The sequence below is a fragment of the Rhinopithecus roxellana genome, chromosome 5 (genome assembly GCF_007565055.1).
Source record: "Rhinopithecus roxellana isolate Shanxi Qingling chromosome 5, ASM756505v1, whole genome shotgun sequence".
Taxonomy (NCBI): domain Eukaryota; kingdom Metazoa; phylum Chordata; class Mammalia; order Primates; family Cercopithecidae; genus Rhinopithecus; species Rhinopithecus roxellana.
The window spans coordinates 171,936,831-171,946,925 of NC_044553.1; positions in this window are offsets into that span (position 1 = coordinate 171,936,831).

The following is a 10,095-nucleotide window of genomic DNA, read 5'->3' on the forward strand; positions in this document are numbered from 1 at the left end:
CCATCCTGGTCTACACGGTGAAACCCCGTCTCTACTAAAAAATACAAAAAACTAGCCGGGCGAGATGGCGGGCGCCTGTAGTCCCAGCTACTCGGGAGGCTGAGGCAGGAGAATGGCGTAAACCCGGGAGGCGGAGCTTGCAGTGAGCCGAGATCGCACCACTGCACTCCAGCCTGGACGACAGAGCGAGACTCTGTCTCAAAAAAAAGAAAAAAAAAAAAAAAATAAGGAGTCTACAGAAAAGCCAGTAGAACTGATAAGTGAATTTAAGAAATGTACAGGATACAGGCCACGCGTGGTGGTCACACCTGTAATCCAGCCTGGTGAACATGGTGAAACCCAGTCTCTACTAAAATACAAAAATTAGCCAGGTGTGGCAGCGGGCGCCCGTAATCTCAGTCACTTGGGAGCTTGAGGCAGGAGAATCACTTGACCCAAGAGTCAGAGATTGCTGTGAGCCAAGATCACGCCACTGCACTCCAGCCTGAGCAACAGAGTGAGACTCCCTCTCAAAGAAAAAAAAAAAAAAGAAATGTATAGGATACATAGAGATCTATTTTTTTGGATGATCAATTGTATTCGTATACACCAGCAAAGAACTGGAAACTGAAATTGTAAACTGTATTCTTATACACCAACAAAGAATTGGAAATTGAAATTTTAAAAAACCCAAAATAGTTTGTTTTTTTTTTTTTTTTTTGAGACGGAGTCTTGCTCTGCCACCCAGGCTGGAGTGCAGTGGCCGGATCTTAGCTCACTGCAAGCTCCGCCTCCCGGGTTTACGCCATTCTCCTGCCTCAGCCTCCCGAGTAGCTGGGACTACAGGCGCCCGCCTCGTCGCCCGGCTAGTTTTTTGTATTTTTAAGTAGAGACAGGGTTTCACCATATTAGCCAGGATGGTCTCGATCTCCTGACCCCGTGATCCGCCCGTCTCGGCCTCCCAAAGTGCTGGGATTACAGGCTTGAGCCACCGTTAAAAAGTTGCACATGTTCGCAACTGAGCAGCTTTCTCAGTCTGCTCCCTGCCAGTAGAATTTGAGGGGTTCAAAGAACCTCTGTTCATTTTGTACTATCTCTGTCCCTTTCGGTCTAATCTAGCAGTATTTCTGCCAATATATTTCTTTTAAAACTTTGTGGGTCATCACAAATATGAAATACCTAGGGACAAATGTGGCGAAAGATGTGTAAGACCCATGCACTGAAAATATTGCTGAGAGAAATCAAAGATGACCTAAATAAGTGACGAGATATATCTCTCCATGGATCAGATGACTCAGTAATATTCAGGTGTTAATTCTGTTAAAATTGATCTACAGACTCAGTACTATCCCAATAAAAAACCCAGCATGCTGTTTTTTGTAAAAATAACAAACTGATTCTAAAAATGACGTATGACAGCCCAGACAATTTTGTAAAAGAAGAAAGTTGTTGAAATTGCACAAATTTCCAAATCTATAAAGCTCCAATGATCAAGATAGCGTGGTATCTGTGTCAAGATAGACAAATCGGAGCAGCGTGAAGGAGAAGCGAGAACGATCCCCAGACCAACCAAAGCCCCCGCGCTGCTGCATCAGGCGTCCAGCGCCTACGTCCCGCCGCCGTTGCCGCCGCCACCGTGCCCTAGAGATAGGCTGAACGTGATGCTAAAGGAGATAGAGTCAAGGTGAAGGACGAACCACAGAGAGGATCCACGAGGTTTTCTACTAAACCTGCTCCTCCAAAGCAGGAGCCCAAACCTAAAAAGGCCCCCGCAAAGAAGGGAGAGAAAGTACCCAAAAGGGAAAAGGGAAAAACTGAGGCTGGCAAGGAGGTGAATAGCCCCGCAGAAAATGGACCGGACACAGAATAACCCCGCAGAAAATGGACCGGACACAGAATAACCCTGCAGAAAATGGACCGGACACAGAATAACCCCGCAGAAAATGGACCAGACACAGAATAACCCTGCAGAAAATGGACCGGACACAGAAAGCTGAAGGTGCTGCAGAAGCCAAGTGAAGTGTGTGTATTTTTGATAACTGTGTACTTCTGGTGACTGTATAGTCTGAAATGCTATTTTTTATCAAGTTTTACAAAAATGTAGAATTTTGTTTTACCTTTTTTTAAGCTATGTTTTTAGCACACAGAACACTTCATTGTGGTTTTTGGGGAAGGGGCATATGTCACTAACAGAATGTCTCCGAAGCTGGATTGATGTGGGGAAAACCCCTTTCCCTTCTAGTTTTGGGAGACTTGCTCTTGGCTCCCAGGAGGGGGGATTCCCTGACTTTGACACACAAGACACCTTGGCGCAAAAGCCTTGTGGGATGGAAAAACAAATTCGTTTTTATGCCCTCTTCTCCCTTTCCACCTTTCAGTATGGACTTAACTCCCTTAAGCCCAGACACCTGTTGGGACCTGACCCTCAATAACTGGCTGCTGGTGTGTCAGGCAATCTGGACTTTCCAGTGATGCCACTGAGATGGAAACCCTCGGAAAAGCAATGGTTCCATTTCTAGATTGTGGATCTTCAGATAAAGTCTGCCATTTTTATTTCATTTCCTGAAGGTCAGGGTCAGCTTGTGAAAAGTTGTTAAACAACATGCTAAATGTGAAATATCAACCTCACTCTAAACTTTCCCTGTTCAGAGCATCAGGTGAAGACTTCCCTGGGTTTTACAGTGGCTTTCTGATTTTGGGTAGTCCATCGAAGAAGGGAGTTTGAAAGTTGTCATATGCTATTAACAATTGTCTGCCCATGTCCTGCCTGAAATACTATGATTGTTTATGGAAAATATCTTTAATAAAGCTGGATACAGTTTGGCTTGGGGAAAAAAAAAAAGACCAATCACTCAATGGAACAGAAGAGAATTCAGAAATAGATCCACATGTACATGATCAATTGGTTTTTTAACATTCTTTTTGATACATAATTCACATCATGTAATTCACCCATTTAAAGTCAAAATTCACGTAATTCACGTATTTCATGTGATCACGTGTTTCACGTAATTCACCCATTTAAAGTCAATGGTTTTAATATATTCAGTGTTGTGCAATCATCAACAAACCTAATTATAGAATATTTTCATCTACCCTAAGAACAAAGCTCATATTCATTAGCTGTCATTCCTCGTTTTCCTCCACCAACACTCAACCCTTAGCCCTAAGCAATCACTAGTCTACTTTCTGTCTCATATATTTGCCCATTCTGCCTAATTTTTTGATATAAATGGATATTTTAAAAAATATAATCATATAATATGTAGACTTCTTTCACTTAGTGTAATGTATTAAGGATCAACCATGTTATATATGTATCCATATTTTCTTCCATTTGATTGATAAATAATGTACCATTGCATGAATATGTCACATTATGTTCATTCATTCATCATTGGTGGGTATTTGGGTTGTTTCCCCTTTTTGGCTATTATGAATAGTACATCTATGACTATTCATGTGTAGGTTTTTGTGTGGACACATGTTTTTATTTCTCTCAGGTAGATAGGAGTAGGATTGCTGAGTCATATGTAACTGTATATTTAATTTTTAAAGAACTACCCAACTGTTTCCCAAAGCAGCTGCACCATTTTACAGTCCCACCGGCAATGGATGAGAGTTCCACTTTCTCCATATCCTCACCAACACTGGTTATGATCCATTTTTTTTTTTTTTTATCATAGTCATCTTACTGGGTGTGGAGTGGTACCTAACTGTGGCTTTGGTTTGCATTTCCCTAATGCGTAATGATGCTGAGCACTTTTTCGTGTTATTCATGGCTATTTGTAGAACCTTCTTTGGAGAAACGTCTACAAAGCCTTTGCCTATTTTTAAATTGGGCTATTTGTCTGTTTATTATTGGGTTGTAAGAGATTGGTTTTTTAAAAAATGTATTCTGGATATGAGTTCCTTATCAGATATGTGATCAAATGTTTCCTCCCGTTCTGTGGATTGTCTTTTCACTTTTTAAAAAATATTATTTTGATTATTTTTAAAATATTTTACACTTTTATTTTAGGTTTGGGGTACATGTGCAGGTTTGTTATATAGGTAAATTCGTGTCATGGGGGTTTGTTGCACAGATTATTTCACCACTCAGGTATTAGGCCTAGTACCCAATAGTTATTTTTTTCTGATCTTCTCCCTCCTCCCACCCTCCACCCTCAAACAGGCTCCAGTATCCACTGTACCCATCTTTGTGTCTATGTGTTCTCATCATTTAGCTCCCACTTATAAGTGAGAACATGCAGAATTTGGTTTTCTGTTCCTAGGTTAGTTTGCTAAGGGGAATGGACTTCATCTCTATCCATCTTCCTGCAAAAGACATGATCTTGTTCTTTTTTATGGCTGTATAGTATTTCACAGTGTATATGTACCACATTTTCTTTAACCAATCTGCCATTGATGAACTTTGAGGTTGATTCCATGTCTTTGCTATTGCTTTTCACTTTTTTTGATGTATTATTAATATTTGCAAAACAATTAAATTTTGATACGGTTCAATTTATCTACTTTTTCTTTTGTTGCTTGTGCTTTAATTTTTATATTTAAGAAACTATGGTCTAGCTCAAGGTAATGATTTACTGCTGTGTTGTCTTCTAAGAGTTTTGTAGTTTTAGCATGTACTTAGAGGTTTCTGATCCATTTTGAGTTTATTATTGTATATGGTACGAGGTAGGGTTTAAACTTCATTCTTTGGCACATGGATATCTAGTTGTTCCAGCACCATTTGTTGAAAAAATTATTCGTTCCCCAGGTTAATTGATTTTTGACAAAGATGTTAAGGCAGTTTAATGAGGAAAGGTTCATATTTCCACTAAATAGTGCTGGAACAATTGGATATCCATATGCAAAAATGTGAGCCTTGACCCTTACTTCACACCAAGTACAAAACCTGACTCTAAATGGGCCACCAACCCAAATGTAACACCTAAAACTATAAAGTTCCTGTAAACAGAAGGAAAAAAATCTAGTGATCTTGGGCTAAGCACAGGCTAAAAAAGTAAGAGCTGCTGAATTATGCTTCATAAATATTTTGAAATTTTCTCTCCAAAAGATCATGTTATGTTAAGAAAGTGAAAAGGCAAACTACAGACTGGAGAAAATATTCGTAAAATATATCTAATAAAGAACTTGTATTTGGAATATATAAATATATCTTATAACTCAACAGTTAAAAGAAAAATAACTCAATTTAAAAATAGGCAAAAGATTTGAATGAATACTTCCCCAAACATTAGATACGGATATCAAATAAGAATATAAAACATTTTTGACATTATGAATCATTAGAAAAATACAAATCCAAACCACAATACACACCCACTAGACTGGCTAAAATTAAAAAGGCCAACCATCATACCACATGTTGGTAAGAATGTGGAACATTTACATCCCACTAGCATTCATGCACTGCTGGTGGGGATGTAAAATGGCACAATCACTTTGGAAAACCGTTTGATAGTTATTTAAAAAGTTAAACATATACCTACTATACAGTTCACCCATTCTATTCCTAGGTATTTACACAAGGGAAACAAAAACATATGTCCACACAAAGACATGTACACGAATGTTCATAAAACATTATAAACATAGGGTTTATATATATATATGTATATATACATATATGGTTATGCGATCTATTTTAAAAGTGGTTAATAAGGTTGTTCTCAAATCACATTATTTATTAGGCATTTGTAACTCCGCTGAGCAGTGAATCAATTGTAACTAGCTATGTTTTGATGGCTTCTTAGTTTAACATTGCTGTTTTATTCAACCTATTGCTAGATAAAATGTATAGATTACACTAAAGTGTCATTTATATAAAAACAATATTACGGCCGGGCGCGGTGGCTCAAGCCTGTAATCCCAGCACTTTGGGAGGCCGAGACGGGCGGATCATGAGGTCAGGAGATCAAGACCATCTCTGGCTAATACGGTGAAACCCCGTCTCTACTAAACAATACAAAAAACTAGCCGGGCGTGGTGGCGGGCGCCTGTAGTCCCAGCTACTCAGGAGGCTGAGGCAGGAGAATGGCGTGAACCCGGGAGGCGGAGCTTGCAGTGAGCTGAGATCCGTCCACTGCACTCCAGCCTGGGTGACAGAGCAAGACTCTGTCTCAAAAAAAACAAAACAAAACAAAAAAAACAACAACAAAAAAACCAATATTACAACTACACAAAGAGAAATCAAAATGAAATGGAAAATTCCACCATAATGTACTCTTTGGACAAATCAACTCATTTATTTTTCCTTGTTCCCATCTGGTACTTGTCTGCATGCATAAAACATTTTTACATAGTTGTAGAAATCCAATTTTGCATTCAGCTTTTGAAAAACAATTGTAATATTGTAATCTGTTTTTCACATTGCTACTTAGTCTTCACAATTATTTTTAATGACCATGTTATTTATTCTGCGGATTTACCACACTTCAACATTTCTCCTATTGCTAGATATCTATGTGTTTTTTAAAATGTTGCCATTAGAAAAAGTCTGTACTTAATATTTTCATATATATATAAATATATACAATATTTTCTTTCTTTTGGATTACTTCCTCGGGATAAATTTCTAGGAGCTGTATTACTGAATCAAAACATAGCCATAGCTGTAATTTCTATAGCTCTCAAAATATATTGTCAAAGGGATTTCCATTCACTCATTCACCAAATATTTATTGAACACTTTCTTCTTGCCAGACACTGATTAAGTGTTACGGTTACAATGGTGAGGAAAAACATACAGCCCATGCTCATAGATCCTGCCGTTTAGTTGGGGAGGCAGACTCCATCAGGTCATTGCACAGATGGATGCAATTATAACCATGCTAAGTATTAGTAAGGAGAGAGGCATGGAGCTATAAAAGTATTTGATGGTGGAACCCTCTTTTGCCTGTTGGTTAATGGAAGGATTTCCTAAGGAAAAAGTGATTGTGCTTGGGGCTTAAGGATGACTAGGAACTAACTAGACGAAAGGTGGAAAGGAATAAAATTCTAGACACAGGGAGCAGCATGTGCAAATGCCTTTTGGTAAAGCACATGGAACCAGAAGAAGACCGCAATAGCTGGAGCCAAATGGGTGGGGGAGCATGGGGCAAGACCATGCATGGGCTGTGAGCCATGTGAAGAGCTTTGGTCTTTATCCTGAGAGCAACGGGGTCCTACTGACAGGATGTGTGCTTCAAAACACTCTGGCTGTTGCATAGTGGGAGGGAGCTTAAGAAAGGTTGGGGGTACAAATGGAGAGCTTTTCAGTGGTCCAGATGAAGGATGATAGTTGCTTAGATGATGAGTGTGGGGATAGAGGTGAGGATAAAGGAATTTAGCATTTAGGAAGTATTGAGGAGGTAAAATTGGCAAAACTTGGTAGTGGCTTTGACTTAAGATGTAGTGAGAAGGAGAGGAGAAAAGGGAATCTGAAGGATGATTCCTGGTGTAAGAAAGAGAAATGATGGCGCCATCCACAGACATAAGGATCAATGGAAGAGGACCAGATTTGGGTAGTTTTGTACATAAGGAATTCAAGATATCGTTGAGATAGACAAGATGAACCACTAAATGGGCATCTGGAGTGTGTGTCTGAAACTCAGAGCAGAGTTTAGGTAAGAGCCATGAACTTATGAGTCGTCAGTATACAGACAGCTGGCCAAAGAGCCTGCAGGAGATGTGGGAGGAAAAGCAGGAGGACATGATGTCACAGAAGCCAAGAGAAGAGTGTGACAGGAAGGCAAGGGTGGTTGCTAGTGTCAAATGCCGCTGAGAGGCCTCAGCAAATGGAAGTCAATCAATGGTGACCTTGGCAAGACATAGTGATGAACAAATAGGGTGGAAAAATGAATGGGAAATAGGGACATGGGGATAGTGTGTCTATGCAGCTTTTCCAGAATGTGACTGAGACGGCAGAGTGGGAGGATAGAAGGCAGAGTGAGGGCTTGAGGAAGGAGTTATTGGTGTCATATATTTTTTCAGAAAGGAGGATTTGTGCATATGTTGAATGCTGATGGGAAAATCTGAGTGGAGAGCAGCAGGGTGAATGTCAAGGGAGAAGTGACAGTTGATAATAAAGTCTCAATGTAGGTGGGAGAGGATGATATCTTCTTTCAAGTGAAGAGACTGCTTTGTTAGGGGAAGTGATGCCTTCCCCATAACAGGCTTGCACTCATTTACAGGACTTCCAGTGAGGACTTAGAAGAGAAGAGCATTTGGTTTAATTCTATGCTGTTGCCATCTTGAATTTTTTCTTTTCTTTTCTTTCTTTCTTTCTTTCTTTTTTTTTTTTTTTTTTTTTTTTTTTTTTTTTTTTTTGAGACAGGGTCTTGCTCTATTTCCCAGGCTGGAGTACAGTAGCATGATCATGGCTCACTGCAGCTTCAACCTCCCTGGACTGACATGATCCTCCTGCCTCAACCTCCTGAGTAGCTGGGACTCCAGGCACATATATGCCACCACACCCGGCTAATTTTTGTATATTTGTAGAGACAGGGTTTTACCATATTGCCCAGGCTGGTCTTGAACCCTTGAGCTCCAGCGATCTGCCCGCCTTGGCCTCCCAAAGTGCTGGGACTACAGGCATGAGCCACTGTGCCTGGCTGTTTGAAATTCTTAATGATTATTTTTTCTTTCTTTTTTTTTTTTTTTTATTTGAGACGGAGTCTCGCTCTGTCGCCCAGGCTGGAGTGCGGTGGCGCGATCTCGGCTCACTGCAAGCTCCGCCTCCCGGGTTCACGCCATTCTCCTGCCTCAGCCTCCCAAATAGCTGGGACTACAGGCACCCGCCACCACGCCCGGCTAGTTTTTTGTATTTTTTCAGTAGAGACGGGGTTTCACCGTGTTAACCAGAATGGTCTCAATCTCCTGACCTCGTGATCCGCCCGTCTCGGCCTCCCAAAGTGCTGGGATTACAGGCTTGAGCCACCGCTCCCGGCCTGAAATTCTTAATGCTTTTTGAAGAAAAGGCCCTACATTTTCAGTTTGCCCCGGACTCTGCAGATCATGGGGCCGGTCCTACCTCCAACAACGTCAGAGCTGCCGCTTTTCCCCAGACCTCACCAGAATGGAATATAATCATCTCAACCTTTTTGTTATGGCTGTTAATTTAATAGGTGGAAATGTGCCCCTCAGTTGTTTTAATTTGCATTTCTTTGATTACTGGCCAGGTTGACTGTGTTTCCTTGAGTCTGTTTACTAACCATGCTTCCTTTTGTGTGAGCCGCCTGCGTCCTTTGCCCATTTATGTTTTCAAACGCCAAAATAAGTTTCCTCTGTGGGAATGAATCACCAATTTTTTAAACGTATGGAGAGAATGTTTTCTGCGGAAACAGCCTGGGGTTTCAGGAAGGCAGGCCCAGGCCAGGGGTGCCTTGGGAAGCAAAAGCCTTGTCATCCAATACTAAGGCAGGAATAGTCCTGTTGGTGTACCGCAGTCTTTTAATGGAATACTTTTCCATCTAGGTTGTTCTTGAATCCTTAGCTGTCTGAAGGCTATGTCTGCCCCTCTGTGCTCTGCCTAGGCTTTTCCTCCTGCCTGGCCTGCCTGCCATCTCCCCATGGACTGCTCCAGGACCAGACTCATAGCACCCTAGTTATGCTGCTATTTAAATATTCAAATGTTTCTGTATATGTTTCTATATATGTGTATTTATATATACATCAATATAAATATATTGATATATAAGTAAACATATGTCAACATCTATCTATATAAATACACACATATATAACATTTACAGTAATTTTTTTTTTTTTTTTGAGATGGAGTCTCGCTCTGTTGCCCAGGCTGGAATGCATTGGTGCCATCTTGGCTCACTGCAACCTCCACCCCCCAGGTTCAAGCGATTCTCCTGCCCCAGCCTCCCAAGTAGCTGGGATTACAGGCGTGTGCCACTACACCCAGCTAACTTTTGTATTTTTAGTAGAGACAGGGTTTCACTATATTGGTCAGTATGGTCTTGATCTCTTGACCTCGTGATCCGCCTGCCTCGGCCTCCCAAAGTGTTGGGATTACGGGCGTGAGCCACCGCACTCAGCCTACAGTAATTATTGATTTTGCCTCTTTTTTTTCTGGGCCACGAGCTCCCTCATGCTTTAGGCTCTTCCTTTTTTTCTTTT